Raw genomic sequence first — 23,115 nt, forward strand, 5'->3', positions numbered from 1 at the left:
GGTGGATGGGTGGGAGGGAGGGGAAAGAGGGCTGGAGAACGGAGCCAGAAACCTCCAAGAGTCCCCGAGAGGAGGATGGGCTGGGAATCGTTTTAAATGTCCTGGCTGTGGGAAGGGAAGATTCCCGCTGGGGTCCCTTAATGGCCAGATCATTCCGAAACCGAGGGGAGGAGGGGATGGGGGCTCCTGAGATACAAGGGTCTTGGAGGAAGAGCGGGCTCGCTGGGGAGGGGCTGACTGTTGCAGTCATCGAGCAAGCGTGAACTGGAGCCCTCCTTCCCCATTTATGATTTATGGGCAGGGGTGAAGTGTAGGTGCGACTTTAGGTGCAGTTGGAGACTTGCCTGAGGCCCTTGAGGCCAGCCTGAGTTGACCGCATTTTGGAGGAACGAGGCCAGCCCTGCCCTGGACGATTTCCCTTGGCAGGTTGGCAATCCAGGAGCCTGCTCCTCCAGTTGGGTAAAAGCTATCGCTCCTCGAGGAGACCTTGGGCACCTCCTCCCTCCCCTGGCACTGGCCGAGATGGGCGTTGACTCCTTCGCCCACTTTTTGTAAAGAGCCATCACGGCACCACCAAGGTAAGTTCTTCAAAACACGGGCTCTTGAGCCTTTTTTTCCTCACCTGTTCCTTCACCCCTGCCTCTATCATGCCTTGATATGCCCATTTTTTGAAGTTTATTTGTTTATTTTCAGAGAGAGAGAGAGAGAGAGAGAGAGAGAGAGGGAGAGAACAAGTCAGGGAATGGCAGAGAGACAGAGAGAGAGAGAGAGAGAGAGAGGGAGAGAACAAGTCAGGGAATGGCAGAGAGACAGAGAGAGAGAGAGAGAGAGAGAGAGAGAGAATCCCAAGCAGGCTCTGCACTGCCAGCGTGGAGCCTGATGTGGGGCTTGAACTCCCGAACCGTGAGATCACGACCTGTGCGGAAACCGAGAGTCGGCTGCTTAACCGACTGAGCCACCCAAGCGCCCCACGATGTGCCCTTTTGAAGACCGGTACACTGAAAGCTGTTTATCCATCTCATTACAAAATTGTTTGCCGTTTGATCAGGGAGAAGTCTGGCCTGGGGCAGGAGGGGTGCTAGGTCAGTGGGGACCTGGGAGGCTGGGGCAGGTGAGGTACGGGCCTTGGTGACAACCTGAGGACCGTGGCGGCTCAGACAGAGCAAATCCCTGGATGGAAATCCTACGGATTCACAGGATGACAGGGGGCCTCAGATTCACGGATCCCCCTAGCTCCATTTCCCAGGCGAAGCAACTGAGGTCCAGAACGACCTTCCACGTTGCCCACGTCCCACAGTGAGTTCCGACACTGGGGACCTAGTCACTTCGGGCCGAACGGTGCCCTTTTCTCGGAATTAGCCCAGCACGATCCGGAGGGAGCTAAGGTTGCAAAGTTCCGTGGTCTCGGGGCCACCAGGGTTTGCTTCCACGTGGAGGAAAGAGCTGACTATTAATTCTTCTGCTTTTACTTTCTTTTAATAGCACTAGTTCTGAGCAGTGTATTTTGTGGGCACTGGATACACGCTTGTCCACCCCCGGCGTGGGCGAGTGACTCTGCTTGAGGGCGGCCTCCCCCCCCCCCCCCCCCCCCCCCCGGGGAGCTCATCAGGAGGGCTGGCTCCGGGTGCCAGCCAGGCGATGCGGACTCATGATAGCCTCTCATCTGATGGCAATCCCTGGCTCAGGCCCAACAAAAATCCCCATCCGTTTGTGCAGCTTTTAAGTGGGAGGGAGGAAGCAAAATAAAGAAGAAAGCGACCCAGGGCGGTTCCTCCTGACTCCCGCGAGTGGTTCCCTCGCACCCACTCGGTATTTGGGTCAGATTTACTTGGCCCCTTTTCAGGAAGCCGTGCGCATGCACCTCCCCGGAGGCGGATTTCTCAGGAAGGGAAGGAGAGCGAAACCTTCAGGGCCCTTCACTTGCATGGCCGCTTCCGGGGACCCCGTACTTAATTTGTATTTATAATTTTGGATATGCTTTGCATTGTACAAATTGTACGGCTTCAGGTCTTGCAAAAGGCGGACCCCCTTGCATTCTGCGATAAGAAACCACAGCCCTTGGTGGCCCAGTATCCTCCCATGTTTTCCCCAAAGCCTGGCTGGCAAAGGCACACGGCAAAGAAGGGCCGATGGGTGGTTAAAGGGGGTACAGAAAAACGGCCACCAAAAAGGAGGAGGTCTGCGTGGGATCTCCCCTCCTCCAGCCCGTTTAAACAGGTGTCAGCCCCACGGATAAAGGCAGCGAGGGTCCCCTTTAATTTGGCTTCTTTTCTCCCTTCTCTCCGTGGTGGCCTCTGGGGACATGGGAGAGAAACAGTTGAGTGGGGCCCCCAGGAGGCGTGAAGCCCAGGGAGAGCTCCCAGGCTGTGCGGGGGCTTTCCCGGGTCGTGGGAACACATCACGCACGCAGACTCCCCGGGAGTGGCCAACTGAGGCAGGCTCGCAGTGACTGGGATATTGTTACCCGCGTCACCGGGCGGAGATCCGACGTTGCCTCCTCGCTGGTTTCCGCGCACGCACGGGCTGCGGGTTCCGACGTCTTGCTCGGGGAACGACGGTCACACCGGGATTGCTTGGGAGCAATTTGGATCGCGTTGCCCTCCCTTCCCCACGCTCCCCCTCCTCGCTGCTCTGCGTGTGTAACTCGAGTGCCGGCTGCTGGCCTGCTCACAAGGGGAGGAAGCTGTCCCTCCACCCCCCCCTTTGTCGTGGCGTTAAGTGGACACTCTATTCTGTGCTTCCTGCCTTGCAAGTACTGACCGGGGTCACTTCCAGGGCTGTTAAACAGCCGCCGGGCCTCACCCTGGCGGCACACAAGGCCATTCCGGGCCCATCCATCAGTTTGTGTTGACAACTGTTTTGGGACCTGACTGGGTGAAAGATGGGAAGTGAGTGTAGGCGTGGCCCCTCACTCACCCGAACCCCAAACCTAATTTGTCCAGAGGCCCCGTGTCCCCCGTCGCAGGGAGTGACAGAACCCGCCCGGAGAGGCTCGGGCACCCCCATGTTGTCATCTGCCTGGTGGCCATGGCTACTTTTCTTCTTTTTCACTCACTCATTCAATATTAATTGATCGCCTGCTTAAGAAGACACAAAAGGCTGTTTCGTCAACTTCTTGCTTTCAATAGCTAACATTTGGTGCTGATGGATGTCCAAAGGATTGCTTGGCTCCGGAGAAAAGAAGTTTTTTTGGTTTTGTGTTGTGTTTTTTTTTTTTGGTGTTATTTCACCCTTCGGGGGTGGCTAATCCAGCTCAAGGGTCTGGCTTTTTCTTTCTTTTTTTTTTTTTTTTTTTTTATATTTTTTTAAAATGTCTCTCTCTCTTTTTTTTTTAATGTTTATTATTTTTGAGAGAGAGACAGAGAGAGAGAGCAAGCAGGGGAGGGGCAGAGAGAGGAAGACACAGAATCCGAAGCGGGCTCCAGGCTCCGAGTTGTCAGCACAGAACCCGACGCGGGGCTTGAACTCAGAAACCGCGAGATCGTGACCTGAGCCGAAGGCAGCCACTCAACCGACTGAGCCACCCAGGCGCCCCGGGTTTGGCTTTTTCAAGAGATGATGCCATCTATTTCTAGTTTTATAAACGGAGAATCTGCCTTCAGTTGGCCACTCTGTTCTTGAGAAGCCCACGTGGAAAACCCAAACCTCTAGTTTCCTGGGCCTGTTGGCCATCACTCCCTTGGTGGCACTAGGGAGGCAGGTGCATTCAGGGCAGACACCCACAGCCCTTGGACCTCAGTGCCTGCTGTGTTTTTGGCCTCTGCTGTTAAGACGAGGGGAGGAGGTGACAGATAGAGATGAGTTACGGGTGAAATAATATTCTTCTTCCTTATACCTCTGTCTGCCCTGAGAACGAGTCCTGGGATTTGTGAGCTCTGGTCTGTGAGGTTAACCCTCCAGGAGGGCACAGGGAACAAAAGGGAGGCATCGGTGAGCTGGAAACCACGAGTGGGTGTGGTGGCGGATGAATAATGTCTTCTACATAAGTCTTTCAAATATCTGTAGAAGCCATTGTGATATTATCCACGTATATTAGGAAAGGATTGCATAATTTAGAAAAGCCTTTGTCATTGTGTGTTTTCTCCATCAAAGGAAATTAAAATACAATTACTATCACGGGGTAGTGAAGCACATTATTTGACCTAAGAAAGAGAGTCTCATGGTTGAAAAGTTCACTCGTGTTCTAGGAAATAAAATATGAATGTGCATTCTGTTTTGTTTTTTTTTTTTTTTTTTTAATCCGGTGAGATAAAATAGAAACCACGGAAGCTGGCTGTGCTGTAAAAACTGCCTAATCTATCTTTCACGTTTAGATCATTTGCCTTTCAACAGCGCACACAAGCCCTGAGCTCTGTAGCAGGCCCACTGTTATCAGCAAAAGTGCTTTCGGGAGATCTCTCTGTGCCAGGGTGAGTGGGGTAGGACTCTGAAGGAGGAAAGGCAGAAAAGGAAAGTTAATCTTCCAACAGCTCCTGGAGTGTAGAAAGCCCCTCAGATCGCTCAGCACACCTCGGCTGTTTGCCTACTGGCCCGGTTGCCCTGGTGTAGTCGTCGGTTAAATATTTTCCTTGCTTTCCTTTTGGCATGATGGATCGTGGACGTCTAAACATGAGGCCTTTCCCACCTGGGCTTGTCCTGCCTTCTTCCTGGGGATATAAGGGGCTTGTTTGAAGGGCCTGACCTGTCATGGATGCTGGGCAAACAGGAGCAGGGGCAAAAGCATCTCTTTGTGCTTCGAGCCAGGGCTAAGTAGCCCTTTCATTGGAGTAATCAACACCTTTTGTTGCTGCCAGACCCTTCAGGATTGATCCAGTATTAGTCGTACTTTGAGGTGGCCTGGAGAGGGGTAAATGTGCCCAGAGCAGCTTCCAGAAGGGACACACTGAACACTGCTTCCATTGGTTCCCTCATTCAGGAGATCTGCTAAGGAAAACAGAAGCTTGTTAGTCTCAATTCTGGCGATAAGTAGAATATATAACCAGAGACAGTAAAAACCCTTCAGAAAGTTCCCACTTAACACATTTGCTTCTATGGTTCTTCACATTTTTACATCCTGCCCTTGATTTTCTATTTCCTTTCCATGAAATTTTCATGAGTTCGTTCCTTTTGAAGAAAGAAATCTTAAATCACCACATAATTATATTTACTCAGACTCTACTTAATGTACAAACTCGCTGGAACCAAGAGGGGACTGCTCTCTTAGGAAATCCCCAATTCAGTCAAAGGCTCCAAACGGGGTCTGTCAGGAGCAGGAACCCACTGCGAGTGGGGCGTGGGGTGTGGTGTTCAAAGCGTGAAGCTGCCCGTGTGAGCCGGCTGGTGGTTGGTTGGATTAAAAGCAGCACAGGGGCTCCCGGGTGGCTCCGTCGTTTAAGCGTCCGACTCTCGATTTCTGCGCGGGTCGTGAGCTCAAGATTTGTGAGATCGAGCCCCGAGCTGGGTTCTGCGCTGGCAGCGTGGAGCCTGCTTGGGATTCTCTCTCTCCCTCTCTCTGCTCCTTCCCTGCTTGGGCTTGTGCTCTCTGTCTCTCTCTCAAAATAAATAAAAACTTAAAAAAAAAAATAGCACATCTACTGACTTTTGCAAGCGATGAAGCCAAAGGATGGTGACCCTAACCGTAAGGAAGAATTCTCAGCTCCCTTTTCCTGTCCTCAGAGTCTCTTCCTTTGCCCAAACTGTCAACATTCAGCCTCTAGACTAAGTTCAATGAAACACGACCATCTCCAGGCACTTTTCCTCCAAAAAATCCTATTTTGCTTCTATGCCTCTCCCCCTATATTACCCACTTTAAGGGCTTTTTGTTTTGTTTTGTAATGGGGGGTAGAAGGCGTACCAGGAGGGATTTTGCATGAATAACTGCTTGCGTTCAAACTCTCAGTCTTGCACTTTTGTCCCAACTCCAGGACTTTAAAGTCCTGTTATTATTATATCCATTATTATATCCATTTTGCTATTACATTTGCGGTGAAAACCAATGCGTTCCTTATATCGGCCCTGGCGCTATCTCTTGTGCAGAGGCGTGGAGAGGTCTTTAAGAAACTTACCATCTGTAGTACAGGCACGATTTATGAATGAGTCAACTGGAGAGCCACATTTGATGGACCTTAAGCTAGTCTCTAATCTGGCGCCATGCATGTGGAAAGAGCTCAGTTGCTCTTTGTCCGGTCAATAAAGTGTTGTGTTTTTCAGACAATGGCGCAGTTGGACCTCAGATAATGAGAAGATGTGGTCGGTGCCATCTTTTCAGGAGGTGGGGGCAGAAGCCACGTCTGGAAGGAGGGCCGAAAGGGCTGAATGAGTTAGAACGAGGGTATTTCAGGAAGATGGGAAAACTAGAGACCCAGGGAGCCGTACCTTGGTTGGACCCAAGGATGTGGCTTGAATGAGGGCCAATAGGAGATGAGATGAGGTTAATGGTAGAGGGGGTTGAAGATCAGTTGGAGTTGGGGCTTGGAGTAAGTCAAGTGATAACGCAACGAGGGAGCTATTGTGGCTGTAGAGGGAGTGGTATGCTTAGAGAAAGTTTCTCAGGATGAAGGGAATTCATAACCCTCGATCAAATGTAGCAAGGCAGACAGTTAAAAAACAATTATAATTGCCGTAAAACATATCTAACAAAATTTCCCATCTTCGTGATTTTTTTAGTGCACGTTTCCGTAGCATTAGCTATATTCACGTCGTGCAACCATTACCATCATCCATCTGCCGAAATCTCTACATCTTCATGACCTGAAACGCTATAATCGTTAAATGACATCCCCTCGGCCCCCTCCACTAGACCCCGGCAGCCACCAGTATCTGCTTTCTGTCTCTATGAATTTTTACCCCTCTAGGTACCTCACATGAGTAGAATCATACGGTATTTACCTTTTTACGATTGGCTTTTTTTTTTTTTAACTTAGCATGATGCCCTCAGGTTCATTCACACAGTAGCATGAGTCAGAACTTCTTTCCTTTGTAAGGCTAAGTAATAGTCCACTCTATGTGTATACCGCATTTTGTTCATCCCTTCATCTATTGATGGACACTTGGGTTGATTCTACTTCTGGGCTGTGGTGAATGAACGTGGATGGGAGTAAAAATATCTCTTGGAGACCCTTCATTCAATTCTTGTGCCTATATACCCAGAAGTGGAATCGCTGGATCATTTGGTAATTCTATTTTCAATTTTTCAGGGATCGCTATACTGTTTTCCACAGTGGCTACACCATTTTATATTCCCACCAAGAGTACACAAGGTTTCAACTTCTCCTCATGCTTGCTAACACTTGTTAATTTCTGTTTTGTTTTTTGTTTTGTTTTTGTTTTTTAATTCTGTTTTATAGTAGCCATCCTCCTGGGTATAAATTCATATCTCACTGCAGTTTTGATTAGCCTCTCCCTAATGACGAGTAAAATTGAACATCTTTGTATATGCATAGTGGCCATTTGTCTATTTTCTCTGGAGAAACGTGTCTTCATTTTTTCTTTTTTTTTTTTTAACGTTTATTTATTTTTGAGACAGAGAGAGACAGAGCATGAACGGGGGAGGAGCAGAGAGAGAGAGAGGGAGACACAGAATCTGAAACAGGCTCCAGGCTTTGAGCTGTCAACACAGAGCCTGACGCGGGGCTCGAACTCACGGACCGTGAGATCATGACCTGAGCCGAAGTCAGACGCTTAACCGACCAAGCCACCCAGGCGCCCCAAGAAACGTGTCTTCAAAGCCCTTTGCCCATTTTTCAATCAGGTTTCTTTTTTTTTTTTTTTTTTTTTTTTGCTATTGATGTCTGTATATATTCCGGAAACCAGACCTGTGTCAGATAGATGATTTGCAAGTATTTTCCCTCATTCTGAGGTTTGCCTTTTGACTCTCCTGATAGCGACCTTTGCAAAATGCAAAGATGTGTTCAATTTGTCTATTTTTTCTTTTGTTGCCTGTGTCTTTGGTGTCACATTCAAGAAATCATTGCCAAATCCAGTGTCACGAAGAATTTTTCCTATTTTTTTTTTTTAAGAGTTTTGATAGTTTTTGGTTTTACATTTAGGTGTGCGATCCGTTTTGAGTTAATTTCGTGTCTCGTGTAAAAGAAGGACCCAACTTTATTTTTTGTGCGTGAGTATGCAGTTTTCGCAACACCAATTGTTGTCTTTCCCCTCTTGAGTGGTCGTGGCATCCTTGCTGAAAATCATTTAATCGTATTTGAAAGGTTTCTTTCTCGGTTCTCTATTCTCTTCTACCGGTTTATGTATCTGTCTTTATGCCAAAAACACATTGTTGTGATTTTGTAGCTTTGTAACACGTTTTGAAATCTGGAATTGTGAGACCTCCTCCAACTCTGTTCTTTTCATTCCAGATTGTTTTGGCCACTCGGGATCCCATGAGATTCTATATGAGTTTTAGGATGGAATTTTAGGATGAAGTTTGGTTCTGCCAAAAAAGAAAAAAAAAAAAAGGGATTTGATCGGGATTGCCTTGAATCTGTAGATTGCTTTGGGTAGTATTTGGTACTTTCCCAGTATTAAGTCTTACAATTCATGAACGCAAGATGTTTTCCCATATATTTGTGTTTAATTTCTTTCTGCAACATTTTATGCAAGTCTTTTACCTCCTCTGTTAATTTTTTTCCCCTAAGTATTTCATTCTTTTTGACGCTATTGTAAATAGAATTGTTTTCTTAATCAAAGCAGACAGTTTGGCCTTACGTGATGGTTTTTATGCCTCCGTTCTCTCTCTTTCGCGGAGACCGGCTGATACTAATTAGGATGAGAGTTCAGGCCACCCAGAGGGTCACCTTTGCCCTGGGAGGTGGCTGCAGCTCTGAGTCTACGGAAGGAGCGAGTCAGGGCTGATTTAGAGTAGACCAGAGGTTGTTCAAGGTCTGGGCCTCACAGGCACATTATCTAAGACGCTTTATCTGGAGCACAAGTTTGAATAACTTTCTTCCAAATACTTCTTCGAACAAAGGGAAGAGACGTATAGCAGCTGCTGCGAGGCTGTTCAGTTATTGAAGTTCAACTGCAAGCAAAAATCGCAAGAGGTAAACAGTATGTCCTTGGCTGTGCCACTTCTCAGGCCAGTGCTGCTTTGATCTTTCACTTCTGTTATCCTATTTCCCCGTTATCCGGTAATCTCCCTGCCTCACTCCTTTTTTCAAAGCTCCCTGTCCTCGGCCTCCTTCACAGAATGTACCTGTCCTACCAGGATTCCCTCAGGTCCTTGCTGAGCAAAACAGCAAGCTCCTCCTGAAAAATTCACTCTTGTAAAGCAAGAACAGGTACAATCTGCAGATTTACAAGGCGACAGCATCTTCATCCGAGCAAAGTGACGCGAGTCAGTCTAATCCTGGTGACTGCAGGAGCCCAAAGACAGGGAGGGAAAGTGGGGACCTGAACCTGATCCAACAGTGGGCAGGGAAGCCGGGCACGGATGAACTGCTGGCCTTTGAGGCAAAACAGCTGTCCTACGGGAGGTGCCCCGGAGGGCGACCTCAGTCCTGCCTTTGAGTGGCTTGTCACAAGGTCTCAGGGAGCCTGGAGCTGGAACTGATACTGGTTTCTCAGTGATCCGCTCGTAACCTTAGAGCCTTCTGCAGGCTTGATGTTGGCGGTGGTTTACCCTTGGACCACGCGGCCGCACGACCTTAGGATGCTCCCGTAGGAGTGTGTCAATTAAAGTCTAGCAACGAGGAAGGTTTGTTTACAAGTCAGTGCACCTCAAAACTAGAGGGCCCCAGACTGCTTGGACTGGCCAAATATCAGAGCATGAGCTAGTGTAGAGGCCACGCCCATGGGCCTTTGTCGGATGTCCCCCATGCCACCACTGTGGGTGGGTAACAGGCACCGGCCTCCAGACCTCCTGAGGCCTCCCTCCTCCTCTGGAGACCGCTGAAGGCCGCACACTTCCTTGGCTCCATGGTGGGAGGGTGGGGGGCTTGACAGAGAGCAGGACTTGGGATTCTGTTTTGAGTCCCATTGGTCTATGGAGCCATCGGCAATGGGAATTTGATATACAATCCACCAGCATGTCACTGCCAAAGGCATATTTTATCTCCCTTGCCAGAATCTCCGAGAGAGCCAAGCTTGGGGGCTTGCCAGTCAGGCTCTATTCCTTGCGTCTGATCTGGTGTAAGTGGTGTTGGTGGCCATCCACCTACGGAGCCCCAAGTCCAGAGCTCTGGGCGCAAAGTGAAGAAGATTGTAGTCTTTTGGGGGGGGGGTGGTGGCTAGAGGAGAAAGATGGCAACAGTAATACCTCAGGCAACGGGCAGCGAGCTAAGTACTCAGACAGATTGAGGTAGACCAGAAGAGAAAAAAAAAAACCACACAGACCCAAACCAAAAGGTAAACGCTTCTCTCCTACTTCCTTCCTCCCGTGTACCTAATTTGTGTTGGTGGAGGCTGAAGACTGATTGCTGTTTTGGGGCCTCTGATTACAAACCCATGGGTGTCAAGATTCAACTGTAAGATTAGGACCTTCTTTGTTGAACCGGTGAAATCTCATGCTATTAAATCTTCCCTCTTAACTTGCCACCTCTTCCCCTCCTTCCCTGGCCCTAAGACCTTGAGCCCATTTCCCCCTTTAATCTTTGTTGCCTGTTAATTCCTGTTTCATCAGTTACAGGACTTGTTTGGAAAATTAAGGTTTTGAAGGCAAGGTTCTTCTTCAGCCCGCCTCTCTCTGGGGAGGGCAGGGAGTCCTGAAGGTTTCCATAATTATACCTTGCCTGTGCCCCCCCCTTGCACTTATAATTGCTAATAGCGTGCACCAGACGCCTTTCATTTATAGCCTCCTACAAAAGGGATCTTTTGCCCGTGTCCGCATTTTGTTGCCAACCAGACTGTCAGATGGGGTGAAACGGGCTCCAGATCTACTTCTAAGCAGCTCTAGAATTCTCCGGTTCTACGTAACTGCTCTGACAGCATCTTGGTAACTTCATCTTTATGGGCATCTAAGCCCCTGATGGCACAGCAGGCACTCAGTTCGTGTTTACAGTGGCCGCCCTCTGGGGACGTTCCGAGGGACTGTCTTAGATGTCTTCCTGTCAAACATTGGGGTGGACGATGACATCCCTCTCCAGATTTAAAGTCAAGAGGCAGATGTCACAGCAACCCATGCCTCCTCCAAACTCCGTCGTAATAGGAGAGCCCAACTGCCACTTCTTAACAACTGTGAAGCCATGATAATAGGCCTAATAAATTTTCCTTGCAGTTTCAAGAGGATGTGGTATCTTTCGCTTCCTGTCCCAAACTGCTCCCCATGGTTGCACCATTGCAACAGCTGCTTCGTATCAAGGCAGGGCCAAATTTCAGCGGTGGGGGGGGGGGGGGTGAAGCTTGGAGTGCCACAGCGATGTAGGGGCATCTTCCATTGGTGGTGTAGACTCTGAGTCTGCCCTCACAGGCTGCCTGGATGCTGATGTCTAAAACAGAACATGAAAGCGTTAGATCGGGAAGAGACCGGAGCCCTCATTCCAGTGTCACAGATGACCCACGGATGTCCTGTAGTTCATTGACACCAGCTTGCTGCCCGCTCACGGTCGTATATCAGGCATGCTTTCGTATCGTTTTGCTTCTTTCATAAATAGAAGGCAGGAATGAGGAGTTGAAGGGCTATGTAGACGGGCAGGGGAGAAACGGTCAGAAATCTCCCCCGTGCTCCCATGGTACTTCATTTATACCTGTGCTATCACACTTTGCTTGCGTTGTGGGAAATCTTACAGCGAGACAGGTTGTCGCTGACCTCACCGTAAAATAATGGGTCATTCATGAAACAGCGGAGGGACTTGGCGACCGACCCTGCAACGTCAGTGCCCACCCTTTCCCCAATGGACTTTTTCCCCTGCCATTTTGTAGCAGGGCCATTAACAGGGACCTAATTGGTGTCGTGTCTATGCAAAGAGGGAACCAAGATACATCTGTGAATCAGGGTTCAGTTGACTTATTTTCTCAACTTTTTCAACCTGGGAATGATTTCAGATTTACAGAAAAGTTACAGGAATAGCAGAAAGAATTCTTCCACACCCTTTGCCCAGATTTCCTGAATATCAAAATGTCATCGCATTTGTTCTATCCTTCTCTCTTTCTTGGTAGTGCACCGCAGCCAGTTTGTTTGGGCTTAGGAGAGCCTATGGGTAAAATTTCTGGAACTTTGTGAGCCAGTTGTTTAACATGGCCATTGTTAAGATTTTTTTTTTAATTGATTTTTTTAATGTTTATTTTTGAGAGCGAGAGAGAGACCGACAGAGTGCGAGCAGGGGAGGGGCAGAGAGAGAGGGAGACACAGAATCAGAAGCAGGCTCCAGGCTCTGAGCCATCAGCAGAGAGCCCGACATGGGGCTCGAACCCACGAACCGTGAGATCATGGCCTGACCTGAAGTCGGACACTTCACTGACTGAACCAGCCCGCCGCCCCAACATGGCCATTGTTAAACATTAAATGATTTTAGCTTATGATTCAACGTGAAACATAAAGAGGCAGATGCCCCAGTGACCAATGCGCCCTCGAAATTCCAAACTCAAATAAATACACAATGAGTCAACACTCAAAACTCACCTCTCCTTAATTATTTTACTCTGATCTATGCTCTGGGGGTGAGTTTTCTTTTATGAGATCGATGGTAGAAATACTATCATGGAGCACCAGTGTGTTTGTCTTTGCAAGGCCACGTTCAGTGAGCTCTCATAGAGACAAATCAGGGCTTGGATTATTTTTTTGTTATTTATCTAGACTTAGGAAAGTACTAAGACTATGCTAACCACGTGTTAGGTTAGAGTGCGTTGTATCTGCAGGTGTTACATCGTGAACAGCAATCTCAGGTTGAGTATAGGTGGGAGAGCTTGGCAAGAATCACCGAAAGGATTCTGTGAGAATCAGTTATATAAAATTTACAATAAAGCATCCTGCATATTTAATCTTCTTTGCAAACTGGGTACGATGCATTCTTTCTTTTTAATTTTTTTTCAGTGTTTATTTATTTTTGAGAGAGAGACAGAGCATAAGCAGGGGAGGGGCAGAGAGAGAGGGAGACACAGAATCCCAAGCAGGCTCCAGGCTCTGAGCGATCAGCACCGAGCCCGACGCGGGGCTCGAACCCACGAACCGTGAGATCATGACCTGAGCCCAAGTCAGACGCTCAACTGACTGAGACACCTGGGCATCCCCACGATGCATTCTTTACATCAGTAAGTTTATATCAGTAAACTTATGTGTATACATATCAGAATATATTCCCTCAAGAAATGAGGACATCGTCACGCACAACTGCAGTCCATCAACAGAACCAGCAAGTTGACATGAACACGACAGCACCCTGTCATCCCACTGGCCCTATCCAAAACTTGCCAGTTGTCCCAATAATGTCCTCACTTGTCCAAGAGGGTAATCCTGATTCACTCATTGCCTTAAGTCCTCATGTTTTCTTATATCCTTGAATCCAGAATCGTTTTCCATTAAAAAAAAAAAAAGATGGAAAATTTTTTCCATTTGGGGCAGCTAATTTGTAGAATGTTCTTTCATTTGACACTTTGGTTCAGATTTTGAATATTTAGTAGGACTAGACAAGAAGTGCACTGTGTCCTTAGTGTTTCACACTGTAGGTATATGATGCCAGTTTTGTTTCATTAGAGGTGATCCATTTAATCACTTTGGTAAGGAATTTGTTTTACTACTGTAAAGTTTTTATTACCGTAAAGTTATTTCCCTCTTTATAATTAAGAATCTTGGAGGGAGATGACTTGAGACGCTTTAAGTATTCAGTTTCGACAGACTTTCATTCACTAGCTTTAGTATTCAGTGATGATTCTCGAGTGTTAATTATGACCGTAGTAATAATAAAGTGCTTATTTTTATTAACTGGCTTTCTCCAGTAAGCATGAACTTTCCCCTCTGTCACTAATTGTTTATTTCTTTATTCCTTTATCGGAGTACGGGCTCAGAGATTTGTTTTTTTAATTTAGTGGGTATTATCCCTGACTATCCATGACTCCCATGATTACCGTTATTTATTTTGATGTTCAAATTGTTCCAGATTTGGTTGATGTGAGTGCCTCCCAACTGTGTCCTGTGTCCTTTTATAAGTCATGTTCATTGTTGTATAATTTATTTACAGAAAAACCTACCATTTAAAAAATGTTTTTAAGGTTTATTTTTATTTATTTTGAGAGAGGAGCAGGGAGCGGAAGTGAGAGAGCGAGCGCGCAAGAGAGAATCCCAAGCAGACTCCCTGCTGTCAGTGTAGAGCCCGATGCGGGGCTTGATCTCACAAACCATGAGATCATGACTTGAGCCCAAACCAAGAGTCAGACGCTGAACCGACTGAACCACCCAAGCACTCCAAACCTACCCTTTTTGGAAGAAGAGTTGGGTAAGTTTTGGGAAATGTACATGGCTGTGTAATCAGATACAGAACAGTTCTGTCGCCCCAGAAAGCTTTCTCCTGCCTCCTTGTGTCAGTTCTTTCCCCAATCCCAGTTCCTGGATATCATTGCTCTGATGTTTGTCTCAATATTTTGCCTCTTCAGGATGTATTGTTTGTTTAGCTTCTTTCACTTGGCATAATCGTTTTGAGATTCATCCGTGTAGTTTCAGGTATCAATAGTTCATTCAACCAAGATTACACTATATGTTGACTAACTAGAATTTATATAAAAACTTGAGACAAACAAACAAAAAAGAAAAAAAATCATTCATTTATGTCAATTGATGAGTAGTATTCCATGGTGTGAATATTCCGCTGTTTGTTTATCCATTCATCTGTTGGTGAACATCTGGGCTATTCCCATTGTTCGGTTATTAAAAGTAAGGCTGCTATTACATTTGTGTACAAATCTTCATATGGACATGTGCTTTGATTTCTTAGGGGTAAATAACGCAGAGAAGAATGGCTGGATCAGATCGTAGGTGTGTTTCGATTAAAAAAATGGCCGAATTGTTTTGCAAACCGGTCGGTACCATTTTGGATTACCATCACCCTTCTGTGGAAGTTCTAGTTGTGCTGCATTCTTGCCAAAACTTTTTACTTTCGGCCACTCTCGGAAGCGGGCAGTGGCATCTCACTATGGTTTCAATGTGCGTTTTCCTGATGACCCACGATGTTGAGCATCTTTTCACGTCCCAATTTGTCATTCATATACCTTTGGTGAAGTGTGGGTGCTTCAAATCTTTTTGCCCATTAAAAAAATCGGGCTTTCTCCTTATTGAGTTGTGAGAGTTGTGTTCTGGACTCGAGTTGTTTATTTTGTATTGTGAAGAAAAAGAATATAGATGTCAATTTAAGTGAAGACTTAAGCCAGGAATGAACTGACTTTTTTCTGTAAAGGGCGAGATGTGAATATTTTGGGCTCTGCAGGCCATCTTTGTTCCAGCTACTCAACTCTGCACTCTTTGTGTGAAAGCATTCGTGGACGATATGTAAACAGATGACCCTATGTTCCAGTAAAACTCAATTTACAAAAACAGGTGGAGGGATGAACTGGCCATAGTTTGCTAACCCTTGGCTTAGGCTTTGGTGTCTAGAACTTGATAGGGGTGACTGAACCTGGGTTCCTGGTGTGAAATGCAAGATTGAAATACCAAGTGAAAGCCGATGAACTAGAATTATTTGGGAGCTAAGTCCAGGCCACTTCGCCTAAAAGTCAGAGTCACAGAATACAGAGAATTTCCCTAAATGCATCAGGTTACATGTTTTCTAAGTTATTTTTAGTGTCCAAGAGCCATCTAAGGATACTTTCATGTGCCACAGGCCACCAGAAGAAAGTGTCCTTTTTGGTCAGTGGTCTCCGTACTTGGGTGTCATTGAATCATCGGTGAAATTTTCTTACATGTATTTCTGGGCTCTATCCGTTGCATCAGAAGCTCAAAGATGGGTTGGGTTGTATGTGTTTCTATTTTTAAAGCATTTTCCAGGTGTTTCAGGCGCAGCCAGATGAGGGACTAGCACTGTGGTGAATAGAGCTTCTCAGGGACTTATCTTAATGAAGAGATGAGAAGAATCGCTAATTACTGCATTGATTTTATGTAAATAGGTACTTCTAAAGGGTTCACGATGTTTTAAAAGTTAATAAGTGGTTAAAATATTCTTTCCTGAGCCCCCTCTCTAAACTCGATTGCCACTATCAAACTCTTTTCTCATGCGTGGTGAAGAACAAACTCCAGAACAGCCTTTGCTAGATTAAAAAAAAAACAAAATCCCAATTATTGGACTCTAATTTAAAGAGTCTAAAAAGTGTTGTGGAAATTCAGGCCCATTACCATTTATTCATAAGGACAAGTGACAATCAAAACAGTATCTCTGATGGATTAAATGTGTTTAAACAAACAGTTAACTGTAATACTCGAGGATTAGTATTTTTGGAGGGTTCTATTTTTGATGGAGCGTTAGCTGATATTCTTTTGATAATCCCTATTTTCCCCCGGAAGTTGATGCCTGCATTTGCTTTGGAAACAGTCCTTTAATATATTGCATTTTCACTCTATACGTGCAGGACGGAGTATGACGTTCTGCTTATGATGTAAAACGTTTATCACGTAAGCTTGGGACATGACAAGATAGTTTTTTTGCACATTGCTTTAGACCTAAGATAGAGGGGCGCCTGGGTGCCCCAGGCGGTTAAGCGTCTGAGTCATGATTTCAGCTCAGGTCGTGATCTCACGGTTTGTGGGTTCGAGCCCCGCGTCGGACTCTGTGCTGACAGTGCAGAGCCTTCTTGGGATTCTCTATCTCTCCCTCTCTCTGCCCCTCCCCTGCCTGGGCTCTCTCTCTCTCAAAAAATAAATAAACTTAAAAAAATTAAAAATTAAAAAAAAATTTAGACCTAAGGTAGAGAATCTGAGGATATCAATCTAATTTGTGCTGTGTTAATATAAGACTCTAAGCTGTTTTTACATTCACAAAAGTCTAATCTACTATTAAGAAAAATTATCTAAAACTTTTGATGTCATACTGGGAGATTGCCCAACAAGCCCATCCCAGGATTATTTAATTCACTACAGAATGTACTTTTGCTTTAATTAGTATTTACTCTTGATTAGGGCTCCGACGCTGGGGAAGTTACATGTTAACTTAGAGACATTTGTTCATTAGAATACAAATAGTTTTCTGACTGGTGGAAAAGACAATCCCAATGCCTACAGTTTTATTGTCCCTTATGTCATTAACCAGTTTGGTCTTTAACTCAGAAAACTTACTTTGGCATACCTTTCTTGACTGATCACATAAATCTCTGTTCCTTAAATTCTCCTCTGAACCCGGTCTGTTACACTGTGGGGTCTCTCATTAATGGATTACACAATTTTTGATTGTGCTTTACCCATGTAAAAGTTTCACGTTTTTCTCTGTTTGAAAATTCTCTGTTTCGTTTCTGTTTTTCTTTAGTGATCCAAAGGTAAGCAGGTAGTTTTTGTATATCAATGACATCTGGCCCTAGCTTTTGCTCATTTTTTTTTTTTTTTGCTCATTTTCTGATTGCAATTGTCAATCATATGAGTGAAATATTCCATCTTTCACCTGCGAAGTTAGTTTTTCAAACTGATCACCAGCCGGACATTCAACTTAGCTAGAAAATAAATGTGTTCATCCTACACGTGTCAGGTATAGGGGAAGCTGGGTAAGGGACTCTTGGAGCCTTCCTCTGGAGCCTCCATAGCCTGGTGGGCGAGAGAGAAGTGCCACGGGCCGAGGGCTATGTCAGAGGTTTGCACTGGGGGTAAGGTCCAGGTCTATCCTCCTCAACCTAGCTTTAAGTTCTTTCTTCTTGGAAGGGAGAGCGTAGAGTCATCCACAGGCTTCGTTTAGTCCTTCTTGAGACCGGCAGCACATGAATAGGGCAGCAGCAAAGGAAAGGTGCATCTATATGTCTCTGAAGTCAGATGGACGTGGAGTGGAATCCTGGCTCCTCCATTTACCAGAACGTCACCTTCCGATCTGGCTCCACCATCTAAAGCCTCCCCGGGGACGCCTGGGTGGCTCAGTCGGTTGAGCTTCCGACTTCGGCTCGGGTCACGATCTCGCGGTTCGTGAGTTCGAGCCCTGCGTCGGGCTCCGTGCTGACAGCTCGGAGCCTGGAGCCTGCCTCGGATTCTGGGTCTCCCTCTCTCTCTCCCCCCTCCAGCTTGTGCTCTGTCTCTTTCACTCTCAAAAACAAATAAACATTACAAAAATTAAAAAAATAAATAAATCCTCAGTTCCCTCGACTGTCAAATGGGGATAACTACTGATATACAGCTCTTCCTTGACTTACGATGGGGTTATCCTGATAAATCTATCTTAAGTTGAAAATATTGTAAGCAGAAATTGCATTCAATATATCCAATATAGTGAATATCATAGCTCAGCCTAGCTTACCTTTTTTTTTTTTTTAATTTTATTTATTTATTTTTTGGCATACCTTTCTGAAGCAGGCTCCAGGCTCTGAGCTGTCAGCACAGAGCCCGATGCGGGGCTTGAACCCACGGACCGCGAGATCATGACCTGAGCGGAAGTCGGATGCTTAAGCGACTGAGCCACCCAGGCGGCCCTCAGCCTAGCGCTTTAAACGTGCACAGAACACTTCCATTAGCCTATAGTTGGGCAAAATCAGCTAACACAAAGCCTATTGGATCATATGGTGTTGAACATCTCATGTAGTTGGTTGAATACTGTACCGAAAGTGAAAGCGGGATGGTTGTGTGGGACAGAGTGCTTGTCCGTGTGTCTGTGGTTCGCCCCTGTGATTCCCGGGGGACCGGACGGTGGCCCGCAACAAGGGAGACTATTGCACGGCATACGGCTAGCCCGGGACAAGATCAAAACTCAAAATGTGAAGCGTGGGTTCCGTCGAATGGGTATGGCTCTCACACCGCCACGAAGTTAAAAAAAGAAAAAATCATAAACCGAACCGGAGTAAGTTGGGGACCATCTGTAGGGGATCACTGTGAAGACCGAATGGAGCTGGCTGTAAAGGGTGGACTCAGCGAGTTCGGAGAGTTCAAACTCCAAAACACGCCGAGGACGCTGATCCCGGATGGGCTCCTGGGGGGTGGCCTTTCAGGCCGCAGCGTATCCTGTCTGCTACGAGCGTCCGTTCATCTGGGGCCTTGGGACATGCCAGGTCGTTTATGCAAACCGTGTGATCTGCGATGGAGGCCTTGGGTCACGCTATTCCTGAAGGGGATGAAAACTGCGAAACGGGGGTCAGCCATCCAGGTACGCCGTGGCTACGTGACTGACCCCCACGCAGAACCCTGGACTCCCGGGCTTGGGTGACTTCCTTGGTTGACAATGCTCTGTACATGTGGCCATGCACTGTTGCTGGGATAACGAGGCATCGTCTGTGCAACCTCCCTGGCAGAGAAACCCCGAAGCCTCACACCCGGTCTTTCCCGGACTCTGCCTTCATGCCTTTAACCTTTGCGGATGTTAATCTCTGTCCTGCTGCTGCGCTAAACTGTGACTGTGAATTAAACAGCTTTTCTGAGCTCAACGAGTCCTTCTTGTGAATGACCGAACCTCAGGGTGGTTGTAGGGATTGTTCTCTGGAAACTTTGTTCCAGGGAGAGAGCAAAACATCCAAGCTCGGATGGTTGGCCGAAGACAGCTCTCCTAAAAGCCCCTGCTTGTTCAGGTCCGGCAAGCTATGGGCTGTGCTGGTGGTTAACTTCTAACGTGCCTCTATGTCCTGCCTCCCCCCCTGCCCCCCGCCCCCTGGTTATGATTCACGGGGGTTCAAGAGTGCTTCTTGCGTCCTTGCCATCCCCAGAGCCTTGTGCCTGAGATGACAGCATGGCCTGGTGGGAAGCGCCTGGGTTTTCGAGTCAGAAAAAGCTGGCTCAGATGCAGCTCGGCCACGGCACCTGCCACGTCAGCTTGGACGAGTTGCTCTGAGCTCCGCTTGCTCATGGGCACAACAGGACGCGTATTCCCAATCCCACAGGGTTGCTGGGAGTTTGATGGCATTCTTTCTCGCTGGCCGGACCTAAGACCTGCAATGCCAGCCCTTGACTTAGGTGGCCCACTCACAGAGGGAGTTTGTGCACTTTACGCGCATAAGCCTTCTCTAGCCGGCATGGAGTGCCAGGGGACGCTCAGGACGAGGCTCGACCCCATCCTCTGGTTTGCCTGGGCTCTAGGAGTTTCTTAGGAAGCAGTGTGAGCTCCACCCACAACCAGGGTTCAGGCGTAAACAGACACAGCTGATGGACTGGAGGGCAGGACAGGCACTAAAAGCCGGGTTGCAGGTACGGATTACTCTCGCCGAAGATTGGGTGAAGCCATCTAACTAACCGTATGCCAGATTCTATTCTAAGCAATTAGCGCGTATAGACGCCTTTAGTCTTCCTAATTTCTGAAAAGGAGGCCACTTTTTGAAATCTGAAACTAAGGCACAGAGAATTTAGGCACCTTGGCCCAGGCTACCCAGCTGGTAAGTGGCAGAGCTGGGACTGAGTGCCAGGCACGCTCTTAACCATTGTACCATATGGCTCTAATTGAGCTAACTCGCTGCCCCAGTGCCAGCGCATTCAGGGCAGGAGAAGCAGCGGTAAAAATAGAGCTCTTTATTACTGGAAACATAATAAACTCTCCTGGGGAAAGCTTTCTCAGAGAATTGGGTGGGAAAACTGAAGTCACTGCAGCGGCAGAAGCCCCCTTGTAGCCTTGGATATGCAAGGAGGAAGAGGCTTCTCCCTGCCGGATGGAGGGGGAGCTAAGTCCCCGGAGATCTGCAGACAGGGAGCATGAGGACTTCAGAAAGCAGCAGAGGGCACAGGGGACCAGGACCTCTGTGATCTGGAGCTGATCAGGTGACCCCAATGCAGCGTTGGCCAACTCTCTAAAGCTGAGACCTACAGTCCAGACACCAGAAAAGCACATTCCCTTTCCCTCCTTTTAAGACTTTCGTACCGGAGTGTATGAAAGGGACAAGACGTACACACGCCTGGTGTCGAGTTCCAGGAACAATTAATTACAAGCCGATTCCAGCCCCCGGCCAGGATCGAGAATCAAAATGTTGGGATGCCGGTGGCGGGGGGGGGGGCGGGCTCAGTCGGTTAAGCATCTGACTCTTGGTCTCGGCTCAGGTCATGATCTCACAGTGCATGGGTTCAAGCCCTGCGTCAGGCTCTATGCCGATGACATGGAGCCTGGGTGGGATTCTGCCTCCCTCCCTCTCTGCTCCTCCCCTGCTCAAGCTCTCTCTCTCTCTCTCAAAATAAATAAAATAAGCCTTAAAAAAAAAAAAAAAGGAATCAAAATGTTACCGGCACCCGGAAGGACCTGCTATGGCCTCCTCCGGGCCATCTCTCCGCAGGGACACTGCCATCCTGACTTAGCCGCTGGTTCATTTTGCCCGATTTCGATCTTCTTCCTCCCTATTATTCTAAATTGCCTTACTGAGTTAAAAATTTTATAAACTGATGAAATATGCGTGAGACAAGAGAGAGATGGTTTTTTAATGAAGTTTAAGCTGAATGCTTTGGTAAAGACAAGATAGAGACAGTTGCTAGAAAATTTCTGTCAGAGTATGTGTAGGTGGGACAAACAAAAAAGATTGCAATAGAGAATAAAACTCTTGGGGCGCCTGGGTGGCTCAGTCAGTTAAGTAAGTGTCTGACTTCGGCTCAGGTCAGGATCTCACGGCTCGTGAGTTCGAGCCCCGCGTTGGGCTCTGTGCTGACAGCTCAGAGACTGGAGCCCGCTTCGGATTCTGTATCTCCCTCTCCCTCTGCCTCTCCCCTGCTCATGCTCTGTCTCTCAAAAATCAAACATTAAAAAGATAATTAAAAAAAATAAAAATCTCAAGGGAGACTGCACTAAGACGGCTTTGCAAGTATCCTTAAACTTTTGTTGGGCTTTTAAGAAACCCAAATTGGAAATCACAGGTAATGCATCATGGTTATGGTCGAAGCAAAAAAAAAAAAAAAAAGGCAAAACACCTTAGAACATCAAAAGAGTGGATCTACATTTAAAAAATAAAATAAGGCCTTAGCCCAACAACAAAATATTGGTGGATGCATGTACATTTTTAAGGTTTAATGTAAAGTGTTAATGTGTGTATATTTTGAACGATTCCTCACATTTTTTAAAGTTTATTTATTTATTTTTGAGATAGAGCACAAGCAGGGGACGGGGAGAGAAAGAGGGAGACACAGAATCCGAAAAAGCCTCCAGGCTGTGAGCTCTCAGCACAGAGCCGGAGGCGGGGCTTGAACTCGCTAACGGTGAGATCAGGACCTGAGCCGAAGACGGATGCTTAACGGGCTGGGCCACCCACGTGCCCCAAGTGATCCCTCACTTCAACGGGCTCTTTTCTTTCTCCAGCTTTGTTGAGCTATAGCCGCATATGACATCGCGTACGTTTCAGGCGTACAAAGTGATGATTCGATACCTGTGTATACGGTGAAATGATCTCCACAGTAAGATTAGTTAACACACCCTTCAACAATTTTGCTGTTGTTACAGTGAGAACATTTGATATCTCCTTTCATAACAACTTTCAACTATGCAACACGTGGTTGACGGTCGTCGCCACGCCCTACATTAGATCCCCGGAACTCACTCCTTTTGTAACTGAAAGTTGGTACCCTTTGACCAACATCGCCTCATTTTCCCCGCCCTCTTGCCCCTGGCAACCACCATTCTGCTCTGTTTCTTTGAGTTTGGCTTGTTTTAGATTCCACATACAAGTGAGATCCTGTAGCATTTATCTTTTCTTCCGTCTGACCTCTCTTCACGTAGCAAAATACCTCCAAGGTTCAACTGTGTTGCTGTGAATGGCAGGATTTCCTTCCTTTTTTATGGCTAAATACTATTCCACGGCATTTATACACCACGGTGTCTTTATCCGTGCATCCGTCAATGGCCAGGTTGTTTCCATCTCTTGGCTCTTATGGATAACGCTTCGGGGAACGTGGGGGTGCAGATAATCTCTTCAAGGTAGTCGTTCCATTTCCTTTGCCTGTACACACAGAAGTGGGATTGCTGGATCGTGTTGATTTTGATTTTTATATAAGTGGACTCATTCTTGCACGTGTCCTTTTGTGTCTTTCTTCTTTTGAACAGCTTTATGTTCATGCTCTTCGTACTGATGGGGGTAGAACGTGGGTTCATGCCCTCTCATCGGGGCCTAGTACTCCACGGAGCAAATAATGCCACAACGTTC

General features: G+C 46.9%; 1 long non-coding RNA gene across 1 annotated transcript in view; it reads left to right on the top strand.

The window, feature by feature from the left end:
- The window catches only part of LOC125166849 (uncharacterized), a 51,038-nt gene that overhangs the window by 22,589 nt on the left and 5,334 nt on the right, over nucleotides 1-23,115 (top strand). The gene's annotated exons all lie outside the window — the stretch shown is intronic.

This window comes from Prionailurus viverrinus, chromosome B2 (genome assembly GCF_022837055.1).
Source record: "Prionailurus viverrinus isolate Anna chromosome B2, UM_Priviv_1.0, whole genome shotgun sequence".
Lineage (NCBI taxonomy): Eukaryota > Metazoa > Chordata > Mammalia > Carnivora > Felidae > Prionailurus > Prionailurus viverrinus.